The sequence below is a fragment of the Mya arenaria genome, chromosome 5 (assembly GCF_026914265.1).
Source record: "Mya arenaria isolate MELC-2E11 chromosome 5, ASM2691426v1".
Taxonomy (NCBI): Eukaryota; Metazoa; Mollusca; class Bivalvia; order Myida; family Myidae; genus Mya; species Mya arenaria.
Window position 1 is genome coordinate 37,927,139 of NC_069126.1, and position 25,286 is coordinate 37,952,424.

General features: G+C 35.1%; 1 protein-coding gene across 9 annotated transcripts in view; it reads left to right on the plus strand.

Moving 5' to 3' along the window:
• Positions 1-6,988: 6,988 nt before the first annotated feature.
• The window catches only part of LOC128233967 (uncharacterized), a 40,808-nt gene continuing 22,510 nt past the window's right edge, over positions 6,989-25,286 (plus strand). For 5 of the 9 annotated variants that reach the window (XM_052947877.1, XM_052947871.1, XM_052947874.1 and 2 more), the window contains exons 1-2: positions 17,414-17,494; positions 18,283-18,358. The gene's annotated coding sequence lies outside the window, so the exon portion shown is untranslated. Of the gene's footprint in view, positions 7,050-17,405; positions 17,495-18,282; positions 18,359-25,286 lie in introns of those variants that run through there. The other 4 variants (XM_052947879.1, XM_052947873.1, XM_052947876.1 and 1 more) reach the window with 4 other exon arrangements.

Sequence of the window (25,286 nt, forward strand, 5' to 3'; positions counted from 1 at the left end):
TACTGGTGGTCATACAAAACTTTTTTATAATATATTGCACGATTGAAAATATGAATTAAACTATCGGCGTTTTATGCTACACAACTTATGACAACTTGTATTATAAATTGCACATTCTCATCCAAAACGTTTACTATATAAGTAGGTTACTATTGCCAATTCAGGTAAACAGTTCATATATTAACAAAAACAGAACATACTAGTGCATACATCTTTGTGAGCTTTATTTTAGGTGCATAATGGAGTGGTAATGTTTTGTACTGCCTACTTACAAGAAACACAACTCATAAGGGCATATTGTCTCGTTACTAAATATAGACAAATAACACGATTTCGAATTAGTCTCCCTTTGTATATTAATACATTATACCCTGAAACATATTGCTCTTTAATAATAGGTAAGGTAATACATATGAACTCTGTGAAGAAGAATGAAAGACCGTTGTTGATATTAATCATAATTTTATCTATGCTCACTATGTTTCATATGGCATCAAAACTGTATTTATTTTATTAAAAAAACAACAATAACAAAATAACTAGTATGGTTGATAATTAAGTTGTCATTATTTAACTTCAGTTTACTTTGATACGTTTAAAATGAGTCATACATAGAGAAGAAGACTCAGTGACAGTTATAAAGTCGACTTTACTGCCATACACACCATGTAATATACACATGTGACCACATGTGTTTGGTTAAAGCTGCACTTTCACAGATTGAACGTTTTGACAGCTTTTATATTTTTTGTCTTGGAACGACCCATTTTTTGCGAAATCCATGGAAACAAATTATATAAGTCTGCTGACAAAACAATAGATCGCAGATTTTTATATTTAAGTTCAAAAATTAATGTTTTATGCATTTTTCTTAAACCGTTATTAACGGTTTAAGCCATAAAACATTAATTTCGAACGGAAATATGCAAATCTGCGACCTGATCTTTTGGCAGCAATGTTTTATCATTGGTTTGCAGATATTTACGCAAAAAAATGCTCTTTCCAAGACAAAAAATAATAAATTTGTAAAAATGATATATCTGTGAGAGTGCAGCTTTAAGGTATGGTTTGACACATGAAATTAAATTGTTGCAACATCAGTGTTACCTTTGATTTAAAATTGAAACTTGTCACATGAGACAATTATATTATTTGTAAGGTAGCAAATTAAAACAAGACTTAAAAACCTAAGGGAAGAAAACAAGGCACGCATGCAGTGAAAAATGTTTTAGTATCGTGCCTTAACTTATATGCACTATGCAAGTGCCTCAAATGAACGACGCAGTTCCAAAGAGGAAGTTGTGTTTATTCAAATCAAAACACACAATAGAACTCGTTATTTACAAATTGGTTATAAGAAGAAGGGAACCTTTATGAAATAGCTGTAACTTTATACGGGTTAATACAGTATTGCGTGAAAAATTAATATATACTGAACTGATAAACACATCAGGGAGATAAAACCAGATCGATTCGGTTGGAATTCCATTGCACTTGCTTCTTACACAAAGGCGATATTCAATTACAGTCCCAAGGCACTATATTAAAAAGACGGGGCGTACGCTTTACATGCTCTTTCAATATGATTTCGCGTAATTATTGAAACTGGATATGCGTTACCTTAAATAAAGCCTTTCAATACGACATTCATTTGAAGTAAATGAGACACTCATCCTGGCATAGATAAAATAAAGCAATCTGTAGACTTTAAATTATTGATTATTGTTAATAATTGATGTTAATGACTGTGCGAAACTACATCAAATGTATTTTGACTGAAAAGTTAGCCTCATTTAGTTAGCATTGGGGAATGTCATGTAAGTGTATTTTCAATTTCTTCTGTTAGTATGCCCTTCTCTGTTCTAAACGTATTCAAATACTATTTCATGAACAAACTGGTACTGCTCCTAATAGAAGAGAACCAGATTTGTTTTATATACATATCGCCTTTCATCATCATCATCATCATCATCATCATCATCATCATAGTCGTCGTCGTCGTCGTCGTCATCATCATCATCATCATCATCATCATCATCATCATCATCATCATCATCATCATAATCATCGTCAGAAAACATCATCATCATCATCATCATCATCATCATCGTCGTCGTCGTCGTCGTCATCGTCGTCGTCGTCGTCGTCGTCGTCATCATCATCATCCTCATCATCATCATCATTTAATTGTTTTAAAACAGATGAATTACATGGCGGCAAAAATACATTAAAATTATTACACATTTTATCCAACAGCAAATCAGTTTGCTTTTCAATAGTTTTTCGCTTATTTCTTATTTTAGCTTTAGCTTCATCCGCTATATCGAACATTGTTTTGTATTTTTAAATTACGTACCAATTAAATGTCCATGGTGAAAATTCCTAATGTCTTAAATAATTTTGTATTTTTCTGAAAGCCAGGTCCCTGTTAAAATCAGAATGACGTCTTCACATTCAGAGACCTAAACGTACGTGTCGAAACACGTTTTACATTGAATAAGCTCTTTCCCTTTTACACTTTTTACCTTAAATAAGCTCTTTCCGTTTTACACTTTTTACCTTGAATAAGCTCTTTCCGTTTTTACACTTTTTACCTTGAATAAGCTCTTTCCGTTTTACACTTTTACCTTGAATAAGCTCTTTCCGTTTTACACTTTTTACCTTGAATAAGCTCTTTCCGTTTTACACTTTTTACCTTGAATAAGCTCTTTCCGTTTTACACTTTTTACCTTGAATAAGCTCTTTCCGTTTTACACGTTTTACCTTGAATAAGCTCTTTCCGTTTTACACTTTTTACCTTGAATAAGCTCTTTCCGTTTTACACTTTTTACCTTGAATAAGCTCTTTCCGTTTTACACCTTTTACCTTGAATAAGCTCTTTCCGTTTTACACGTTTTACCTTGAATAAGCTCTTTCCGTTTTACACTTTTTACCTTGAATAAGCTCTTTCCGTTTTACACTTTTTACCTTGAATAAACTCTTTCCGTTTTACACTTTTTACCTTGAATAAGCTCTTTCCATTTTACACTTTTTACCTTGAATAAGCTCTTTCCATTTTACACTTTTTACCTTGAATAAGCTCTTTCCGTTTTACACGTTTTACCTTGAATAAGCTCTTTCCGTTTTTCACTTTTTACCTTGAATATGCTCTTTCCGTTTTACACTTTTTACCTTGAATAAGCTCTTTCCGTTTTACACTTTTTACCTTGAATAAGCTCTTTCCGTTTTACACTTTTTACCTTGAATAAGCTCTTTCCGTTTTACACGTTTTACCTTGAATAAGCTCTTTCCGTTTTTCACTTTTTACCTTGAATATGCTCTTTCCGTTTTACACTTTTTACCTTGAATAAGCTCTTTCCGTTTTACACTTTTTACCTTGAATAAGCTCTTTCCGTTTTACACTTTTTACCTTGAATAAGCTCTTTCCGTTTTACACTTTTTACCTTGAATAAGCTCTTTCCGTTTTACACTTTTTACCTTGAATAAGCTCTTTCCGTTTTACACGTTTTACCTTGAATAAGCTCTTTCCGTTTTACACTTTTTACCTTGAATAAGCTCTTTCCGTTTTACACTTTTTACCTTGAATAAGCTCTTTCCGTTTTACACTTTTTACCTGGAATAAGCTCTTTCCGTTTTACACTTTTTACCTTGAATAAGCTCTTTCCGTTTTACACCTTTTACCTTGAATATGCTCTTTCCGTTTTACACTTTTTACCTGGAATAAGCTCTTTCCGTTTTACACTTTTTACCTTGAATAAGCTCTTTCCGTTTTACACCTTTTACCTTGAATAAGCTCTTTCCGTTTTACACTTTTTACCTTGAATAAGCTCTTTCCGTTTTACACTTTTTACCTTGAATAAGCTCTTTCCGTTTTACACTTTTTACCTTGAATAAGCTCTTTCCGTTTTACACTTTTTACCTTGAATATGCTCTTTCCGTTTTACACTTTTTACCATAAATAAGCTCTTTCCGTTTTTCACTTTTTACCTTGAATAAGCTCTTTCCGTTTTACACTTTTTACCTTGAATAAGCTCTTTCCGTTTTACACTTTTTACCTTGAATATGCTCTTTCCGTTTTACACTTTTTACCTTGAATATGCTCTTTCCGTTTTACACTTTTTACCTTGAATATGCTCTTTCCGTTTTACTTTCCTTTGATCTCCTTTCTTAATCTTGTATGCTGTTTTCCTAGCATCCCTAATTTATTTAGGTGGTTGGATGCCCGCTCTGTGTCCGGTATCCTTGATATCGTCCTTTTTTGCATAATGTTGTTTTCTTCACGTTTTCTATCTATATATTAATTGAACTTGACCATAATTGATCGTGGTTTTCGAGCTGAATATTTTTATCACAGAAATGTTCCTTAGGTGAACCTGTATCAAATTTTTTTACCCCACACGTTGAAAGGCTTTTTCTAAAAATCCGCTTTACGGATTTTAAAAATAATTTCACAGAAATGTTCCTAAGGTGACCCTATGTAAATTCCTTCACCCCATGTTGATTCATAAAAACATGGTTGCCAGTGACGGGCTAGCCGCTACTATATGTCTATAAGCAAAACTTTAAAAAAATACTTTTCAGAAACTCAGCCCGATTTTTGGGCGGAGGCATGGGGGGCGTCCACTTTGTTATACAATCATAACCTTTACAACCTTTTGTCGAATCAGATGAACGATATAGGGCCAATTTTGCCCGTTTGTGTTATGTGAGCTGGTTCGATCTTGTACTAAATTACAATAAATGCTTACATCTTACATAAACTGCAACATGCATGTAAGATTGCTGTTGTTTTCAAAGCATGAACTGGTCTTATATCTTTAGCACATATGTTTATTTATGTACGTGAAGTTTTCCACTTGTAACACGCAATGTAGTTGTAGACACAATTCAAAGATTTGCAGGTTGGTCACTTTTACTATACTTTGTATAATTCACCGTAGCACTTAATGCAACACATCGAGGTACTTTTACACTATCTAAAATATTAAAAATATAGACCGAGTAGCTAGTTTATATTTATAAACTATATTATTCATTATTATATTATTCATTTAAATAATTCATTTATTTAAAAATAAAAATAAATACATATACCATTAACTTATCCAAGTTTTGATAAGAACAGGGTGTGTAAAACAAGTAACTGCATTTATATTTTAACTATAACATGCGTTGATAGATTGTTAATACGTTTGTATATCCATTGTTATGATTGATAAAATAATATCAATTAGCGCAAGAAATTGGCCCATAAAGTAATCACTATAATTATGGTCTTATATGCGTTACAATATTCAAAGCTTTCATTTTAAAGGCCAATTTTGTGCCCTTTCTCGAATTGATGGGCCTCTCGGGGATACCCGGACAACCATTTTGATGTACATGTTGTTAAAAGTTGTGGCCAAACTCTATTGTATAATAATATTGTTTGTCGAAATTATTGATATGACGTTTATATAAGATATATATTAAAATACGATTGAAAACAATTTTGAAGATGAACACGAACAATCTGAAGTTGTCCCGAAAGAAGCTTTATAAATATGAACCCAAATCATGTTATTCCGACTAATACAGTTCATCATGCATCAACAGTAAAACAATATGTAAACATACATGGCAACAAAACTTAATTTGAAGACAATATAATTGTAAGAAATAATCATCCAATTGTAGAAAGGATGACAGATGTATCACTTAATAAATGGTTACTAACTCATAGTAGTGGATAAATACAGGAACCCATTTAACTTTTTATTTTTTCAAAAATGTTGCACGCGCAAAACAAGTTGTACACTTACAAAAAGTTGAAAGAACCAAGAGTATTTATCATTTTTTACTTTGTCGCTTATTTAACCCAGACAAAAAGATTCATTATATGCCATCTCTTTCAAAACGAATTTATTTTGAAGTGAACTAACATTGGATTACAATTAAGCTTCCAACATGACAATGAGTGCATATATTTAGTAGACAATTTGAGAGCAAATGTTAATATAAAAGTAAACCTACAAATTTATTACTTTACTGTTTGGAAAATAAAAAGTGTGTGCCCTTTCCAAAAATAAAAAGCAAATCAAGGGTGAGATATTTTCTGGGAGTACCGCAACCATTAAAGATTAAGACATGATGTTTATGCCACATGCCAGAATATATTATCAAAATTGTCAGTTGTGAAAATAAACGATGTAAGAAGTGGTATCAGAACAAAAGTGTCGGAATTAAATCCGGAAAAAAAGGCGTGGCAATATGTCGCCTGCAAATACACAAACAGTTAAAGTGACATCCAGTTGTTGTCGAAAACGCGTTATAAAGTATCGTTAAATGTACATGTATTAAATACTGACTTGATGGAAAAAATGATCCTGTATTGTTTATTTCAGAAATTTAAATACAAAAATACGACCATTTATGCCATTATCAAAACGATGCTTCATTGTGTGGATTACATGGCTATATATTTTTCATTATATATTTGTGAGATTTATGAGTCCTTATATTACAAATTTGATTGTATCGTATTTAAATTGAAAATGCATATTGCACCTCTATATAATAATACACAATTACTCATTCATATATGTTATTGTTTTTGTTTTGTTTTGTTTTTGTCATTCGACTTTCCTCCTATTTCAAAGATATATAAAATATAAAATAAAAAAAAACAAACACTTTAAATCGGTTGAATGTATTACTTTGCACGTCGCAAAAAAGTTATAACTTTATTACTAAAACATTCAAACAATCCAGATACAACAAAAACTATGTCATATAGTATGCCAACAAAATCAGCGATTGTTAACAATATCGTCAATAAACAACGGACCATTTGATAACGGGATTTATCATCTGATAATAACCCAGTATCACTCAGCCCGGTATCAATATAATCCGGTTTCGGAAAGTGATACCGGGTACCGGATACCGGGTTTTAGCAACACCCGAAGCGAGTGGTTACCTAGTTACTCAGTTACTCAGTTACTAAGGAAGTGACCTCATACCGACCGAGAAAATACTCCAAGCTATGGCGGATAAGAAGTAATCTTAAGGTAAATTTAATCGTTTTGTTCAGTTACAGTTTGTAATTTCCCAAAGTAAAGTAATGAAATATATTGTTAGATTCAATAACATTAAATCGTCTTTAGATGGGTCATCAAATGCGATTGAAATTATTAAACCTAAAATTTACTTCCGTTTTCGTTGATATATTCAGTAACAGTAAATAAAATAGGTGTAATAGTAATTAATACAATTGACTTATGTAGCCGAGTACATTTTAGTTATTATTCAATATAAAAACACTTGCAAACAATAAAATGTATGTACTTTAACCTCTTCTGGAAATTGTTCACAATATAATATTAAAGCTGTATTAGAAGTCTACATCATCATGATACTAAATCATAATTGTACTGGAAGTTTAAACTAATGATGGGAGTAAATTATTGATCCCAGACATATCAGTTTCTTACCAAAGCGGCCCCTAGTTGAGACATGAAACTTTTCGGTCCCCTCCCATCGGCTTCTAGTTGAAACATGAAACTTTTAGCCCCCTTACCAAATGGGCCCCTAGTTGAAACATGAGAATATTCGACCCCTTACCAAATCGGCCCCTAGTTGAATCATGACACTTTTAGTCCCCTTACCAAGTCGGCCCCATCATGTAGACATTCAGTATAAATATGTATTGTGTTTAAAATTTTATTATGCCCAAACGAGTGGGCATATTAAAAGCGTACTGTCCGTCTGTCCGTTTTTGTGTCGGGCTCAATAACTATAGTCCGTACTGTAACTTTCTCTTGAATGGACACATTTTGAAATAACTTACTCATTGTCATTATATTTATTTTAATTCATTTCAAAATACTAAGAAACCTAAGACAATACCTTTTTTTCTTCCGATATTTTATTGATATTTTCATGAATATATCTTTTTTTTGTTGAAATTAAAAACATCTTCAATTGAAACAGAATTTAAACTCCTGTGTTAATTTACAAATAAATAAATAAGGGACCAACATGTCTCTGTTAATAAGTGGCTGAAAATTTCGAGTTAATATTAATAAGGGGCCAAAATGGCAGGGCCGAAAGGTTACAGGGGCCGATTTGGTATGGGACCGATTCGTCTCGCTACCTAAATGATAACACTGTTTTATACGCCTGTTTCGCCTAAAATCGGTCTTGTTCGATCATTAATTTTAGAATGCTCTGTCCAATCATAACAAATTTGGTCAAAATGTGTATTGGCAGAATGTCTTGGTCAGGTTTCATAACCAACCATGTCGCCTCAGTCACTACAGAATGTCTTGGTCGGGTTTGGTAACCCGCCATGTCGCCTCAATCACTCTAGAATGTCTTGGTCAGATTTGATAACCAGCCATGTCGCCTCAGTCACTCCAGAATGTCTTGGTCAGCTTTGATAACCCGCCATGTCGCCTCAGTCACTCCAGAATGTCTTGGTCAGATTTGATAACCATCCATGTCGCCTCAGTCACTCCAGAATGTCTTGGTCAGATTTGATAACCCGCCATTTCGCCTCAGTCACTCCAGAATGTCTTGGTCAAATTTGATAACCTGCCAATTCGCCTCAGTCACTCCAGAATGTCTTGATAGGTTTGGTAACCGCCATGTCGCCTCAGTCACTCTAGAATGTCTTGGTCAGATTTGGTATCCAGCCATGTCGCCTCAGTCACTCGAGAATGTTTTGGTCAGGTTCGATAACCAGCCATGTCGCCTCAGTCACTCCAGAATGTCTTGGTCAGATGTGATAACCCGCCATGTCGCTTCAGTCACTCCAGAATGTCTTGGTCAGATTTGATAACCAGCCATGTCGCCTCAGTCACTCCAGAATGTCTTGGTCGGATTTGGTAACCAGCCGTGTCGAATCTGTCACTCCAGAAAGTCTTGGTCAGGTTTGATAACCCGCCATGTCGCCTCAGTCACTCCAGAATGTCTTGGCCAGGTTTAATAGCCAGCCATGTCGCCTCAGTCACTCCAGAATGTCTTGGTCAGGTTTGATAACCCGCCATGTCGCCTCAGTCACTCCAGAATGTCTTGGTCAGGTTTGATAACCCACCATGTCGCTTCAGTCACTCTAGAATATCTTGGTCAGATTTGATAACCCACCATGTCGCTTCAGTCACTCCAGAATATCTTGGTCAGATTTGATAACCCGCCATGTCGCCTCAGTCACTCCAGAATGTCTTGGTCAGGTTTGATAACCCACCATGTCGCTTCAGTCACTCCAGAATGTCTTGGTCAGATTTGATAACCCACCATGTTGCCTCAGTCACTATAGAATGTCTTGGTCAGGTTTGATAACCCACCATGTCGCTTCAGTCACTCCAGAATGTCTTGGTCAGATTTGATAACCCGCCATGTCGTCTCAGTCACTCCAGAATGTCTTGGTCAGGTTTAATAACCAGCCATGTCGCCTCAGTCACTCCAGAATTTCTTGGTCAGGCTTGATAACCCGCCATGTCGTCTCAGTCACTCCTGAATGTCTTGGTCAGATTTGATAACCCGCCATTTCGCCTCAGTCACTCCAGAATGTCTTGGTCACATTTGATAACCAGCCTTGTCGTCTCAGTCACTCCAGAATGTCTTGGTCAGGTTTCATAAACCGCCATGTCGCCTCAGTCACTCCAGAATGTCTTGGTCAGGCTTGACAACCAGTCATGTCGCCTCAGTCACTCCAGAATGTTTTGGTCAGGTTTGATAACCAGCCATGTCGCCTCAGTCACTCCAGAATGTCTTGGTCAGGCTTGATTACCAGCCATGTCGCCTCAGTCACTCCAGAATTTCTTGGTCAGATTTGGTAACCAGCCGTGACGCCTCAGTCACTCCAGAAAGTCTTGGTCAGGTTTGATAACCCGCCATGTCGCCTCAGTCACTCCAGAATGTCTTTGTCAGGTTTGGTAACCAGACATGTCGCCTCAGTTACTCCAGAATATCTTGGTCAGATTTCATAACCAGCCATGTCGTCTCAGTCACTCCAGAATGTCTTGGTCAGGTTTGATAACCCACCATGTCGCTTCAGTCACTCTAGAATATCTTGGTCAGATTTGATAACCCACCATGTCGCTTCAGTCACTCTAGAATATCTTGGTCAGATTTGATAACCCACCATGTCGCCTCAGTCACTCTAGAATGTCTTGGTCAGGTTTGATAACCCACCATGTCGCCTTAGTTACTCCTCAATGTCTCGGTCAGGTTTGATAACCCGCATTGTCGCCTCAGTCACTCCAGAATGTCTTGGTCAGATTTGATAACCAGCCATGTCATCTCAGTCACTCAAGAATATCTTGGTCAGGTTTCATAACCCGCCATGTCGCCTCAGTCACTCCAGAATGTCTTGGTCAGATTTGATAACCAGCCATGTCGTCTCAGTCACTCCAGAATATCTTGGTCAGGTCTGATAACCAGCCATGTCGCCTCAGTCACTCCAGAATGTCTTGGTCAGGTTTGATAACCAGCCATGTCGTCTCAGTCACTCCAGAATGTCTTGGTCAGGCTTGATTACCAGCCATGTCGTCTCAGTAACTCCTGAATGTCTTGGTAAGGCTTGAATACCCGCCATGTCGTCTCAGTCACTCCTGAATGTCTTGGTCAGATTTGATAACCAGCCATGTCGTCTCAGTCACTCCAGAATGTCTTGGTCAGGTTTCATAACCAGCCATGTCGTCTCAGTCACTCCAGAATGTCTCGGTCAGGTTTCATAACCCGCCATGTCGTCTCAGTCACTCCAGAATGTCTTGGTCAGGTTTCATAACCCGCCATGTCGTCTCAGTCACTCCAGATTGTCTTGGTCAGATTTGATAACCAGCCATGTCGTCTCAGTCACTCCAGAATGTCTTGGTCAGGTTTCATAACCCGCCATGTCGCCTCAGTCACTCCTTAATGTCTTGGTCAGATTTGATGACCTGCCATGTCGCCTCAGTCACTCCTGAATGTCTTGGTCTGTTGATGATCGGTCTGATTTCTTATGTGAAAAAAGCTCAATGAGTAACAGCTCTGACAAGAAACGGTTTTATAATTAAAGCAATTAAATGGTCAGAACTCTGACGTGACTGGGCGACATGGCCGTGATATATTCTGCACATACACATATTGTCCAAGTTTGGTGATCATCGGACATAATTATCTTGAGTACATACAGGATCCTATTCATTATTGGTGGTTATACATAATTCTTTATTATATATTGCACGATTGAAAATATGAAAATATGATTTTAACTATCGGCGTTTTATGCTACACAACTTATGACAACTTGCATTATAAATTGCACATTCTCGTTTGCTATATGAATAGATTTCGATTGCCAATTCAGTTCAACAGTTTATCTTTTAACAAAAACAGAACATACCAGTCTATACATCTTTGTGAGCTTAATTCTATGTGCATTATGGAGTGGTAATGTTTTGTACTGCCTACTTACAAGAAAACACAACTCTTTAGGGCATATTGTCTTATTACTAAATATAGACAAATACCATAATTTCGTATTAGTCTCCCTTTCTATAATTATAAATTATGCCCTGTAACGTTTTACATATGGACTCTTTGAAGAACAATAAAAGACCGTTGTTGATATTAATCATAAATATACCTATGCTCACTATGTTTCATATGGCATTCAAACTGTATTTATTTTATTAAAAAAAACAATAACAAAATAACTATAATGGCTGGTATTAAGTTGTCATTGTTGAACTTTATTATACTTTGATACGTTTAAAATGAGTCATACATAGAGAAGAAAACTAAGTGACAGTTATAAGGTCGACTTTACTGCCATACACACCATGTAATATACATATATGACCACATATGGTTGGTTAAGGTATGGTTTGACACATGAAATTAAATTGTTGCAACATCAGTGTTACGCATACAGTATAAAAGTTAGAGCATCATGCCTTAACTTGCATTCACTATGCAAGTGCCTCAAATGAACGACGCAGTTCCAAAGGGGAAGTTGTGTTCATTCAAATTTAAACACGCACTAGACCTCGTAATTCAAAAATTGGTTAAATCAAGAAGGAAACCTGTATTAAATAGCTGTAACTTTATATGAGAGTTAATACAGTATTGCGGGAAACATTTTAATTATACTGAACTGACAAACAGATCAGGGAGATAAAATCAGACTGATTCGGTTGGAATTCCATTGCATTTGTTTCTTACACAAACACGTATTAAATTACAGTCCCAAGGCACGATAGTTTAAAGACAGGGCATACGTTTAGCATTCTCTATTAATATGATTTCGTCTTGTTATTGAAACCGGATATGCGTTAGTTACCTTAAATAAACCTTTTAATGAGACATAGATTTGAAGTAAAGGAGACACTAAATCTAAAGACTTTTGATTATTGTAAATAATTGATGTTAATAATTGTGCGAATCTACATCAATGTATTTCGACTGATAACTAAGCCTCATTTGTTAGCATTGGGGAATGTCATGTTAACGTATTTTTATTTTTTTGTATGCCCTTCTCTGTTCTAAACGCATTCAAATACTATTTCATGAACACATCATCATCATCATCATCATCATCATATTTGTATCTTTCGCATAAATGTTACTGACGTATCGTTGTTATATAACTAATGTATTCCCGCACAATGTAGCCAATCCGATACTATGCTATTGTAAAACATTTATGAATCAGATCGAACCACACTTTTATACTTAATTGTTTTAAAACAGATGAATTACTTGGTGGCAAAATACATTTAAACTATTACACATTTTAACCCACAGCAAAGCAGTTTGCTTTTCAATATGTTGTATATTTCTTATTTTAGCTTTAGTTTTTTCGCTTTATCGAACAATCTTTGTATCATAAATCAAGTACAAAATAAATGTTCATGATGAAAATTCCTAATGTCTAAAATAAATTTGTGTTTTTCTGAAAGCCATGTCCCTGTTAAAATCCGTATGACGTCATCACATGCAGAGGCCAAAACGTTCATGTCAAAACACCTTTTACTTAGTCCAAATATATTTACTGACAGTATTCTTGATATCGTCCTTTTCTGCATAATTTTGTTAACTTTCTCACCTTTTCTATCTTTTTGATACCGTAATCGGTCGTGGTTTTCGAGCTGAATATTTTCATCACAGAAATGTTCATTAGGTGTACCTGAATCAAATTCCTTCACCCCACACTTTGAAAATCTTCTTCTTAGAATCCGCTATCCCTCTATCAAATTCTGTTATCCCATGTTGATTCATAAAAACATGGCGGGGCTACTTTTCACTTTATGGCATTAAAAACAAAAACAAAAAAGATTGATAAAAAAGAAATAATGGAAAGTCCCGTAAGCGGTTGAATTTGAACGCGGGATGTTTTTTACCCTTTATATAATATAGTAGTCTATATGTTTATGATAAATGCAATAATTAACGATGACATACTTTAAAACAAACTGTAAGAATACACATATATACTAGTCAGAAAATGCATTTAACGTCTACATAAGGAAGAATCGTCGCAAACAGATTTAAGAGCTTGCATAATTATTAATAATTATATAATTACAAAATAACGATCTCACATTGAACATTGACATAAAATTATTGTATGTCGACTGCAGCCAGTTGGTGTCATTTCACGTCAGGTCGAGAAATGTTCAAAAAAACGATCAACTGTCCAACCTTTTCGGCTGTTGCTGTCCATGTATCAATCTTTCCTAGCGACTATCTACAATATATACTTAAGTTTGTACATTCGATAGCCACTAATTTATTTTCATCATCCGTTATATTTGATGGATCTAAAAGGAAATTTAGAATATATATATACATTAGGAATTATTGATGTAAGATGCAGTGGATATTTGTTGATTTCATTCTAAGATATTATTTAATTTCATGAGTGGTCATATAAAATATTTTTTACCAGTGACGCGTCCACGAGTAAATTGTTTTTTTTTATGACCACGAGTAAAATGCTTAAATGCAATAAAGCACTGGCATAGACAACATTGTCAATGAAAATATAAAATCTGCTTTACAAATTATGACAGACTAGTTTATTGTCGTAAACATGTAAATAACAGTTTCTTGACAAAACATGATATGTCAAATAATAATAATTATGGTCACAATGATACATGGCAAAATAAGAACGAAAAGAGAAAAAAAACACACAGATAAAACATAATATTACTTATTATTTTACACAAATAGTAAATATCTAAACTAAATGTATATGCTTAATATATGCAATATCAGGATAATAGGGATTTGGGAGGCTAATGTCATATATTTTTATATAGACTAGATCATATTTTTGATCACATAATTTCTTAAAAGAAATGCTTGGTTTATGTATTTACTTAGATTTCTTATTTCGACTATCTTTTGAGATTTCATTAATTCAACAAATTTGTACATACTTGGTTTTCTAACATAGATTGTTTTATCAACACCTTTCTGATATTGTTATACACAGGGCATATTATGACAAAGTGGTATTCGTCTTCTATATCGTTAGATTTACACAAAATACAATTACGATCAGCCCTTTCAATTCTATTACGGCCATATCTTCCTGTTTCAATATGTAATTTATGTAACGACAATCTTAGCTTAGACAAAGCCATTCCTAATTTATTTGGTAAAACATCTAGATAAAAAATCAATTCCAAAGTGTTCCTTAAGGTATTTATAAGTACATAGTGTATTACTGTGGTTAACATTTTCAAACCATGATTGTTTAAATACATCGAACACTCTAGAAATACCATACTTATCTTACAAAGTTTTTACATCATTAGCCCAATTATTACGGTTAGCAAGACTGCCTAACATATTATTGTATAGCTTATTTATAATAATATTATCTGAAGAAATAGTCTTACACCAAAATTTTATAATTCTACCATATCTATATACATATAATTGGTATCTACCTACGTCCCCATAAACCGGCCATATTGCATGAGCTCGTTTAACCCCCAAGTATGTTTTTGCAAAACTTCAAGTGAATACGCTCAATTTCTTTTGATTTGGAAAACCCCCACACTTCACATCCATAATTTAACGTGGCACTTACAAAAGCTTCAAATAATTTGCAAAGAACGCTAGGCTTGAAATTATAATATTTAGTATTATTAATAAGTACATTTAGTGCCTATTATCAACCGTTTCAATGTACTTATTGTTGTATAGCCATTTTTCATTGTTATGAACTCTGCCCCTTTTACGAAAAACCATGACATTCGTTTTATCTATATTAACTTCTATGCCCCATTTGATACAGTATTCATGTAACGTATTTAGACTATTTTGATACCAATCTATGTCAAATTATTTATCATAATTTTAGACCATGGTTCAATTATTAATTGTTATACTTTTAAAATGTTACATTCATAATGTCGTAAACACGTGTAATTCTACTTTGTTCTCTATAAGGTATTATACGGTGTAAAAAGCTAAAGTAAATACAATGAAAAATAAAAATTCTACGAATTGAATATGCTGCCTGCTTGCGTTTTCTTTTTCTTGAATATGTTACAACAGTTAATTTATCATTGGGCGGGCTGATGCTTCAAGAGAAACACTATAAAACTTAATTAAGTTTATTTTAAAACTCGTATTTCAACATACACGTAGAATATCCAAACATTATGAATATTCAATGGTCGGTGCACCAATAGCAGGCCATCAAATTTGCTCGAGATGGTTTGACTATAAACATTGTAAACAAAGTTGAGTAAAGAGCATAAAATGCGAATGAGAACGAACAAGTCATGTGACCACAAGCGCTTGTAAGGATTCAATTGTCGTTCAAACATCGCGCTCCTGGAATATCGTAACATGCAACTAACCATAAAATTAAATTAGCGACTTTTCGCATTGAATAAAGAACCTAGCGACATATTTATGAAGTGTACTACGGAAGTTTATTAGGGCTATTTTGTCTAAATAGCTTTGAATTAGGAATTAGTTCTTATGTCTTATGTCTTAGCTCATATATCTTATGTATAATACATTGCTCGGCAAGATGTGTGCGAGTAATTATAAATTCAATATCAAGAATTATTAATGTGATCATGGGGGAATAGATTTAAAAATTTAATCATTTTTATTGCACTTAGTCTTTTAATAAATAAAATGAAATAGTGATTGTTTTCAAACGCCAATAAATTAATGTCATAACCAATCGCAGATTTGTTTTTTATCCTTTTGTGGTGTATTCAAGAAAATTTCTAAGGCAAAAAAGGGTATGTATATATGAGTTTATTTCTTGTTATATTTCTTCTTATATTATTGAAGTAGAATCTAAGTTTTGTGAACCTAAAATAATTGTGTTTGCACTAACGGATGGAGAAAGGGGCGCATCCAGCGCACACCCCCTCTTTAATCGTCCAAGTTTACCTTTTATGTCAATATAGGAGAAATAATAATAAAATTCGCCCATAATGCATCATTTTAGACAACAAAATTGTAACAACATTCTTGATTGAGTAACCCAAAATCCATATGCAACAGTTTATGCCATACACGTTCGTTTCAGAGGGAACAGATAATGTAATTTATACAAAGAAATGTACAAATAATATTGTAAGGGAGCATTGGTGCTAAAAACTGGTGCATGTACTGTACCTGTATGCCTTATATCGTGACCAAAGGTAACTAAATAATGATTAAATCGATTAATAATTGATCATTGATCGGTTTCATAAAACGATTATCGATTGTATTTTTTCTGTCTGATTCACAACACTAATTTCAACAACATGTTATCCTATAATCGCTGCTATAATAAGAATACCAAGTATTTACAGACCATGAACAAAATGAACGCAAATTTACTAGTCTAATGCTTAAAAAACCACATTAACATCCTTTGATCTCAACCAAACAAAAACTATACAGACAAGTAGATGCAGTTTGCTCCATCTCTTTCAGTACAAATTTATTTTGATGGGAACTGTCATTGGATTCCAGGCTTCCAACAGAGCTTTAATTGCGTGCATCTAGTAGGCAGTATGGGGGCAGATGCAATTCAAAGATTTCAAACAAATAAAAACAAATGTTTTTATCTGCACTCCGCAAAAAAACAGTTATGGCTTTATATTATAAACTATTAAACAAACCCGGTAAAACAGGACAATACAATTTACCAACAAAAGTAGAGATCCTATCCGATAACCATACCTTTAATAGGCAATTAATAGCGGGTCATTTGATACTGAGATTTGTCAATTTATACTGGGTATCAGGTTTTAGCACCACCCGAACGAACTCACAATTAAAATCGTAACCACTCGGCTATCCCCGGCAAGCTTCGAGACAGACTCTATTGGAAACTGGCCGTGGTGTTCCGATTGTCACTCTTAGTAACCGAATGACGTATATAAGCCACGCCTACGACCCGCTTACGCCCGTGACTGAATCTCATTTAGACTTATTCGTGCGTTGTGGTTGTATGGAGTTTAACTAAGTTTGGCAGACAGGACGTAATTTTATGGTAATTTTAATCGTTTTCTTCATTTACAGGTTGCAATTACCTAATGAAAAGTAGTACAATATATTGTGTGATTTAATAACATTATAATGACCTAAGATGGGTCATCAATTGCGATAGATGATACTGAAGGAAAACTAAATTCCACTTTCGATTTCATTTATAATATATTCAATCAGAGTGACAGTAAATCAAATTGGTAAACAATACTTGGAACTTACAGTCTTGACTTATGTAGCCGAGGAAGCATGATTATGTAACCTTATTAGAAAAAGGGCTGTGTAGCGTAGTGTGAAATAAGAATGAGAATAATAACTGAAATGTTTTTTATAATCTTTAACATCTTTCGATTTCCCTACAGGCTACATACATCTGATACACTATGTAATATGACAGTGTAGGGATATCGAAGTTGAATTAGAATAACAAAACATTTGACAACAAACGAAAGTTATTAGGCGAAGAAGAATTTTCAACTTAGCATACAGCATACCATAAGAACGTGTTGAGAAATATATAAGAACAAAAACATTGTCATTGAATCTTTTTGGTTTTAAATGGGCTTTATAGTTGCACAAAATGGTCAATTTGGGACTGAGTTGGCTAATAAAGGTTGCGCATAGTTTTGTTTGGCGATGAATGGGGACAAAATGATATGAACTTAATAAGCACCCTGTTTCTTTGTGTCTGAAATAGCTTAATGTTTGCCAAAATTGGTATAATTGACACTGAATATGCTTAATCAGAGGTTTGCATGTATTTGATTGGTCTTAATGTTGTTTTTTTGCCAGGAAATGATGTACGTAAAGTCAACAGCCTAGCAGCCTAGCGGCGTGTAATTAATGGCCTAGCAATGGTAGAACAATGGTAAATCAATGTTTTTTATTCATACCTTAACATAGTGGCCTTAAATTCTGTTATATTTCAGAGCATTTGATATGCCTTTTCTTTCAAAACAATGCTAAATTTACTATTTTAATGCACAAATGTTTAATCTAAAGCGATTTTCAACATTTTTCCAAAAATGTCGATCAAGCACTTTAGCGGCCTAGCGGCCAGGTGGACTAGCGCCCTGGCGGGCTAGCGGCCTAGCGGCCTAAAATGGCATCCTATTTTAAAGCATGTGTACATGCCATTTCTTCTTAAACAATGATATATTAACTCTTTCATGCACAAATTATCAATCTGAAGCGACATTAAACATTTTCCCCAAAAAAGTCGATCAAGCAGATATATTTTGGATATATATAGCATTGTTCTAGAGTTGTACATATATTCGTTTGTCTCTAATGGAATTAGCTTCTTTGTTGCCTAAATGTAGTCTGCTTGGAGTAGTCTTCATTTAAGCTGCATATGTTTTGGTTTGCTCTCTATGTGTGCTGTATGGCTGCAATCATGGGATCGATTTGGTACTGAATATGCTTAAAAAGTCAGCATCACAGGTGTTATGTATCACTCGTATTAGAAATACACAGGTTGTTTTGCTCTGAATCTGTTTTAAACCAGATTATAAGAATTACCTAGGTATGTTGGCATAGTACAGAACTTTACTGGGATGACCTCGTTAAGGTTTTAATTCATAATGGACAATACAAGAGTGCACATTTTGGTACTGATTTTTTTTTTATTTGTTGTCTATAAAGAGCGTTTTAAAAGAAGAAACGTGGATGAGATTTGCATTTAAAATTTGTCACATTAATATTTTAATTGTGCAATGAATAGATGTCAGTTCTATTTTCAAATTCGGGTTCATGACGTTAGCTTCAACTGCCTCCAGAAAACGGCACCCTTAACTGTCAGTCATTCTTACTTCGCTCATGAGTAGTGGGCAGAGCGATCTATGATAAATAGACAACTTTACTAAATCATATAGATTGGCAAAATACTCAATACCAAAAAAGTGTTTATACTCACCGTCAAACTGCTGAACATAATATGGAGCTGCGGAAAGTAGGGTTAATCCTTGATTATCATGGGCGCCCAAAAATATGCACACACCAATGAGGTTTGAGGCACTCAGTAGAGGTAAAGAAACACAATTTGGCTTTCTAATAACTAGTTAGACCTGAAAAAAATGATACTTTCGACTACAAAGGACTTCAAGACACTCACACACGTGTATAAAATAAAGCTTCACAGTTAAGCTCTTTTATTAAAAGAAAAGCCATGAAATATGCTTAAAAATACTGATTTTATACTTGTCATTACTTTTTCCATAAAAAGAAGAAGTAAGTAATTGCGCTGTCGATATTGGTCATATTTGCATTTAAACATTCAAATGATTTTGGACTTGATTTTGAAATGTTTAAGTGAATCATAAAACAGTGATATCATATATCCATAAAGGTATGTGTTTTAAATCTAGGTGGGTAATTTGCACTGGGGGTATTCTTTGGACTGGTTCAAATCTTAATTGAGATAATAAAATGTATTTGATAAAATGCCAATAGCTTGTGTTGAAAGAACATTGACAATGAAGAAGCTAATATTTCTAGTTTGAGATATCATTATCTGTATTATTGTAAGCAACTCTTAATCACTGAGCGATTTGATATTATAGTATTTAGCGAAAGAAACGAATCTTTTCCTAAAAAGAAATGTCATACTCTACTGAGAAAAAACATTTTAACTGCACGCATTCACGTTTGTTTCATTCGCAAAAAAAGATTTAAGCAGGGGTAAAAATAGGAGTGAGAGAGTTTTACAAATAAATGTATTTAAAAATTTAGCATTCCATTTTGATAGTATATATAATGAGTCTTTAAGAAATATCAAAAAGCTAAATGTGAAAAGAAAATATTTAAATAAAGAATTGACATGATATTTAATTAAAAAGTTTATTCCTTTATTTGTAGAAACAGTCTTCCGAGAAATTACAAAAAAGAAATTTGTACCCATGGGTTTATTCGCATAATTGCCAATAAGACTCTTACAGTTGACACTGGCACAACAATCCATTAGACTTTTACAGCAATCGCAATGTTGTGACCACCCTTGGCTTGCTGAAATGCTTTGAAACATTTGCATTTTAAAAATAAACTCAAAAATGAATCTTTGATATTATATTAATTAAAGGAAACTGTTAATTTCAAATCACCAGTGGTTGACCAAAAATCTGAAAAAAAAACTATATAAAAAGAAAAGAATACGGTAAAAAATGTGGGTTATTTTTTCATAATCTAACCTTAAAATGACCATTACCGTGATCTTTAAGTGGACAATAATGTATGTTAATATAAAGCACAATATGAGAGTATAAGTATCTTCCATGGCCGAGAGTGTAAGATAGGTTCATTCCGACCCGAGCGTAGGGTGTTTTGTGGAAACGAGGTTTACCGAGTTCCCGCAAAACACCCTGCGCGAGGGTCGGGATGAACCTATCTTACACGAGCGGCTATGGTAGATGATTTTTCTCCCACCTCAGTTAAACAAAATTAAGTAAAAAATGTATTTTGTTGCCGAAGAAATTTGCTGTATTTAAACATACCGGTATCCATTGTACTAAATTGAAACCTCATGGCCTCCATATTTGACGCCGTCTAGGATGTATCGATCAGCAAGACGTCTTGGACATTTATGCTTATATTTCCATACGACGTACTTTGTCGAACAGGATTCTTTTCTATACCAGAGACTGAAAAGAATACTTGTTATCAAAATGCATGTTAATAAAACAAATCTTGAAAATTAAGAATTTCAAGAAAGAAACAGGATTTTAATTCATTACATCTGCGAACAAGTCTGTTTGAGGTGAAAAATGCCTGCCATGGCAACAGAGATATATATTAGATATTTGAAAAGTATAGGGTTTCTATGTTAGATTTCAACAAAGGAAGTAAATTCAGCATATATAATGTATTAAATGAGGTCATATAACAATCTAGTTTTCTAGGCTCTATAACTCACCCATCATGAGCATAGGCGTAGGCGTCCAGTTTTAGGGCAAGCTTGTACTTTCACTTATAATTACAATACCCTTCATATTAATCTTATAATACTTCACAAAATTGTTGGGGATCAACACACATTGAAGTAACATAACTACTTATTATCCTTAATAGAAATTATGGCCTCTGATTGACTTATGAACATAGGCTAACATTTTAGGGCACATCGCGTCACGTTAAAGTTTAGCGACAAGTTAGGATTTGTACTCATAGCTTCCTTACTTTTCATTCAATTGACTTCAAGCTTCAGATATTTATTGATAGACATCTTACAATAGGTTACATAACACCATTTTTCCTGAACACAAATTATGGTCCCTGCTTTACTTAGGAACTAAGGTTCAAGTTAAAGGGCACATTGGGTCCAGTTTAATTTTAAGGGCAAGTTGGTTTTTTCATAATTACTTCTATACCCTTCTTTAAACTAACTATATACTTCACAGAGTTGGAAACGGCCATCGAACAGTTAGGTTATTTAACTACAAACTATTCCTTAATAAAAACCATGGCCCTTGATTGACAGTATTATATTGCTTTTGAAAGGCATATTTTTACTAAAGTAAACCTGTTTATAAGAATGAAGTACGCCCTTGTTGGGGTGGACCGGCAATTGGGGGCGTCATACTCACCTATGTTAATGAATTACTTAAGTTAGAGTTAACTTATTGCAACCAGCTTGGTATAAAAAATATGTTTGTAGAGACCTTTCACGGTGATATTGTTAGGAGCCTTTAGTGTCACGTTCACTGCTAATTAAAATTAAAAAAAAAAAATTGATACTGAATAACTTAAGTTATGGTTGACATATTGTTACCGAACTTGGTATATGGAAAAAAAGTATGGAGGACTTCCACGGAATTGTGTTTGGAGTCCCTATGGTCAAGATGAGTGTCAATGTTCTCCTCAGGTCTTATTATCTTATATAAATATTAGATTGAGGAGACCTTTCCAGCTACCTACATGTAAATTATACCCCATGTTTATATTCGCCCGTTTATGGAATGGAAAGTATTAAGAACAACGTAAGAACCCTTTATTCAGTCAACATCAAATGAGGTTGGAATGTGTATTGGCATTACATCTCGGACAAGATCAATAATCGGCTATATTGCTTGCGTTACTCGAGTAATTGTCTTTTTCTTTTTTTTCTAAAATCGGTCTTGTCCGTGTTTGTACTTCAAACTCCTTTTTCCGATCATCACAAATTAAATTAAGTCAGATTGTTTGTTGGCAGAATTTCTTGTTCAGGTTTCATAAAAAGTCATGTCACTCCTGAGTTTTGTCCTTGATTTGGCAAAACCAGTATTTCTAGTGACAACTTTCTAAATTTGGCTAAACATACAACCATCTGTCACCAAATTTTGTGTCCTTAAACTAGGACAGGCGTATTTTGTCTCATTTGACGCTCTCCCTTTTTATGATAGTATTTTTCTTCCCTATTAAACATTGCAGCATCAGTGTATTGTACACTTAGTACAAGTAGATTCCATTCAATACTGATCATAGGGACTTACCGTATTTTTGTGAAATGCTTTTGTATGATGAAATAAAGTGTGGCAAATCATAAGGAGTGTTAAAAAAACTTAAACTAAGTTACCTAAAACTAGGACCTTTCAGCAAATGTTGATATTTGTTCAAATATCGTTTTTGAAGTCCACAGTTTTCAGAAGTGTTAATAAAGCAAATGGTCACTGAAGTACGGCACTCTTGATGTGTGATAATTTGATTGACATAATCATGTGATGTTATCAATATATTGTTAAAAGGTAAAAACAATACATCATATTGGTATTAGTCCTGATGGCTTGGTGGTTGAGGCGATGTTTTTCTCATTTGTTCTTTATAAACATGGGTTTGCATCCCAATACAACTAAAATACTTTTTATGCCGGCGAAGGTGAGCATATCAGAATCGCACCCTTTATCCGATCATCTGTCTGTCTGTGTGTCCTGCTCAATTTCCCTTTCTTGTATGGAAATATTTTAAAATAACTTGCCATATATGATAACGTGTCTTGGCAAGCCCTGTGTTCCTACCTCTAAAGTCAAGGTCACACACAGTGTTTGTTTTACTTTTGAAAAATGCATACAAAGCATAGAGTATATGTGGTAGTGTCTATGCTGTAACTTTCTCTTGTGTGGACATATTTTAAAATTACTTGCCATTTGTGTTCGACATACCAAAACGATGTGACGCATGTAAAACCCGTGTCCCTACCTCTACGGTCAATGTCTTAGTGTTTAGTCACAATGCAATGCTTAACATTGGCGTCAAACCTTGGTTAAGGGTCCGCATGTAAGTACATTTTAATCATTTCTTTTGGCGTCGGCATCAGACCTTGGTTAAGTGTTCGCATGTATGCACAATTAAATCAGTAGCTCATATTGCAATGAAAGTTTTAATGGCCTAGCGGTGTAAAGTTTTTGACATAGCGGGGTGAAGATATTGGCCTTGCGGCCTAGCTGTATGAAGTCAGCGATCTAGCGGCCTAATGGCCTATATATACTAGCGGTGTAAAGTTTTTGACATAGCGGGGTGAAGTTATTGGCCTAGCTGTATGAAGTCAGCGTACTAGCGGCCTAATAGCCTAGCAGTGTAATGTTTTTGACCTAGCGGGGTGAAGTTATTGGCCTTGCGGCGTAGCTATCTGAAGTCAGCGTACTAGCGGCCTAATGGCCTAGCGTTGTAAAGTTTTTGACATAGCGGGGTGAAGTTATTGGCCTTGCGGCCCAGCTGTATGAAGTCAGCCTACTAGCGGCCTAATGGCCTACCGGTGTAAAGTTTTTGACCTAGCGGGGTGAAGTTATTAGCCTTGCGGCCCAGCTGTATGAAGTCATCCACTAGCGGCCTAATGGCTTAGCGGTGTAAAGTTTTTTACATAGCGGGGTGAAGTTATTGGCCTTGCGGCCCAGCTGTATGAATTCAGCGTACTAGCGGCCTAATGGCCTAGCGGTGTAAAGATTTTGACATAGCGGGGTGAAGGTATTGGCCTTGCGGCCCAGCTGTATGAAGTCAGCCTACTAGCGGCCTATCGGTGTAAAGTTTTAGACATAGCTGGGTGAAGTTATTGGTCTAGCGGCCTTGCGGCCTAACTGTATGAAGTCAGCGTACAAGCGGCCTACTGGCCTAGCGGTGTAAAGTCTTTGACCTAGCGGGATGAAGTTATTAGCCTTGCGGCCTAGCTGTATGAAGTCAGCCTACTAGCGGCCTAATGGCCTAGCGATGTAAAGTTTTTGACATAGCGGGGTGAAGTTATTGGCCTTGCGGCCCAGCTGTATGAATTCAGCGTACTAGCGGCCTAATTGCCTAGCGGTGTAGTGTTTTTGACATAGCGGGGTAAAGTTATTGGCCTTGCGGCCAAGCTGTATAAAGTCAGCGTTCTAGCGGCCTAATGGCCTAGCGGTGTAAAGTTTTTGACATAGCGGGGTAAAGTTATTGGCCTAGCGGTCTAGCTGCATGAAGTCTGCGAACTAGCGGCCTAATAGCCTAGCGGCGTAAAGTTTGTAACAGAGTCATTTGCCTTGAGGCCTTGTGGCCTAACTGCATTAAGTCTGCGAACTAGCGGCCTAATGGCCTAGCGGTGTAAAGTCTGTAACTCAGTTATTGGCCTTGTGGCCTAGCTGCATTAAGTCTGCGAACTAGAGGCCTAATGGCCTAGCGGCGTAAAGTTTGTAACTGAGTCATCGGCCTTGCGGCCTAGCTGCCTAGGTGCATGAAGTCTGCGAACTAGCGGCATAATGGCCTAGCGGCGTAAAGTTTGTCACTGACTCATTGGTCTACCGGCCTTGTGGCCAAAAAGGATTTCTATTTCAAAGCATTTTCAATTGTGTGATTAAAAAAAATAACGT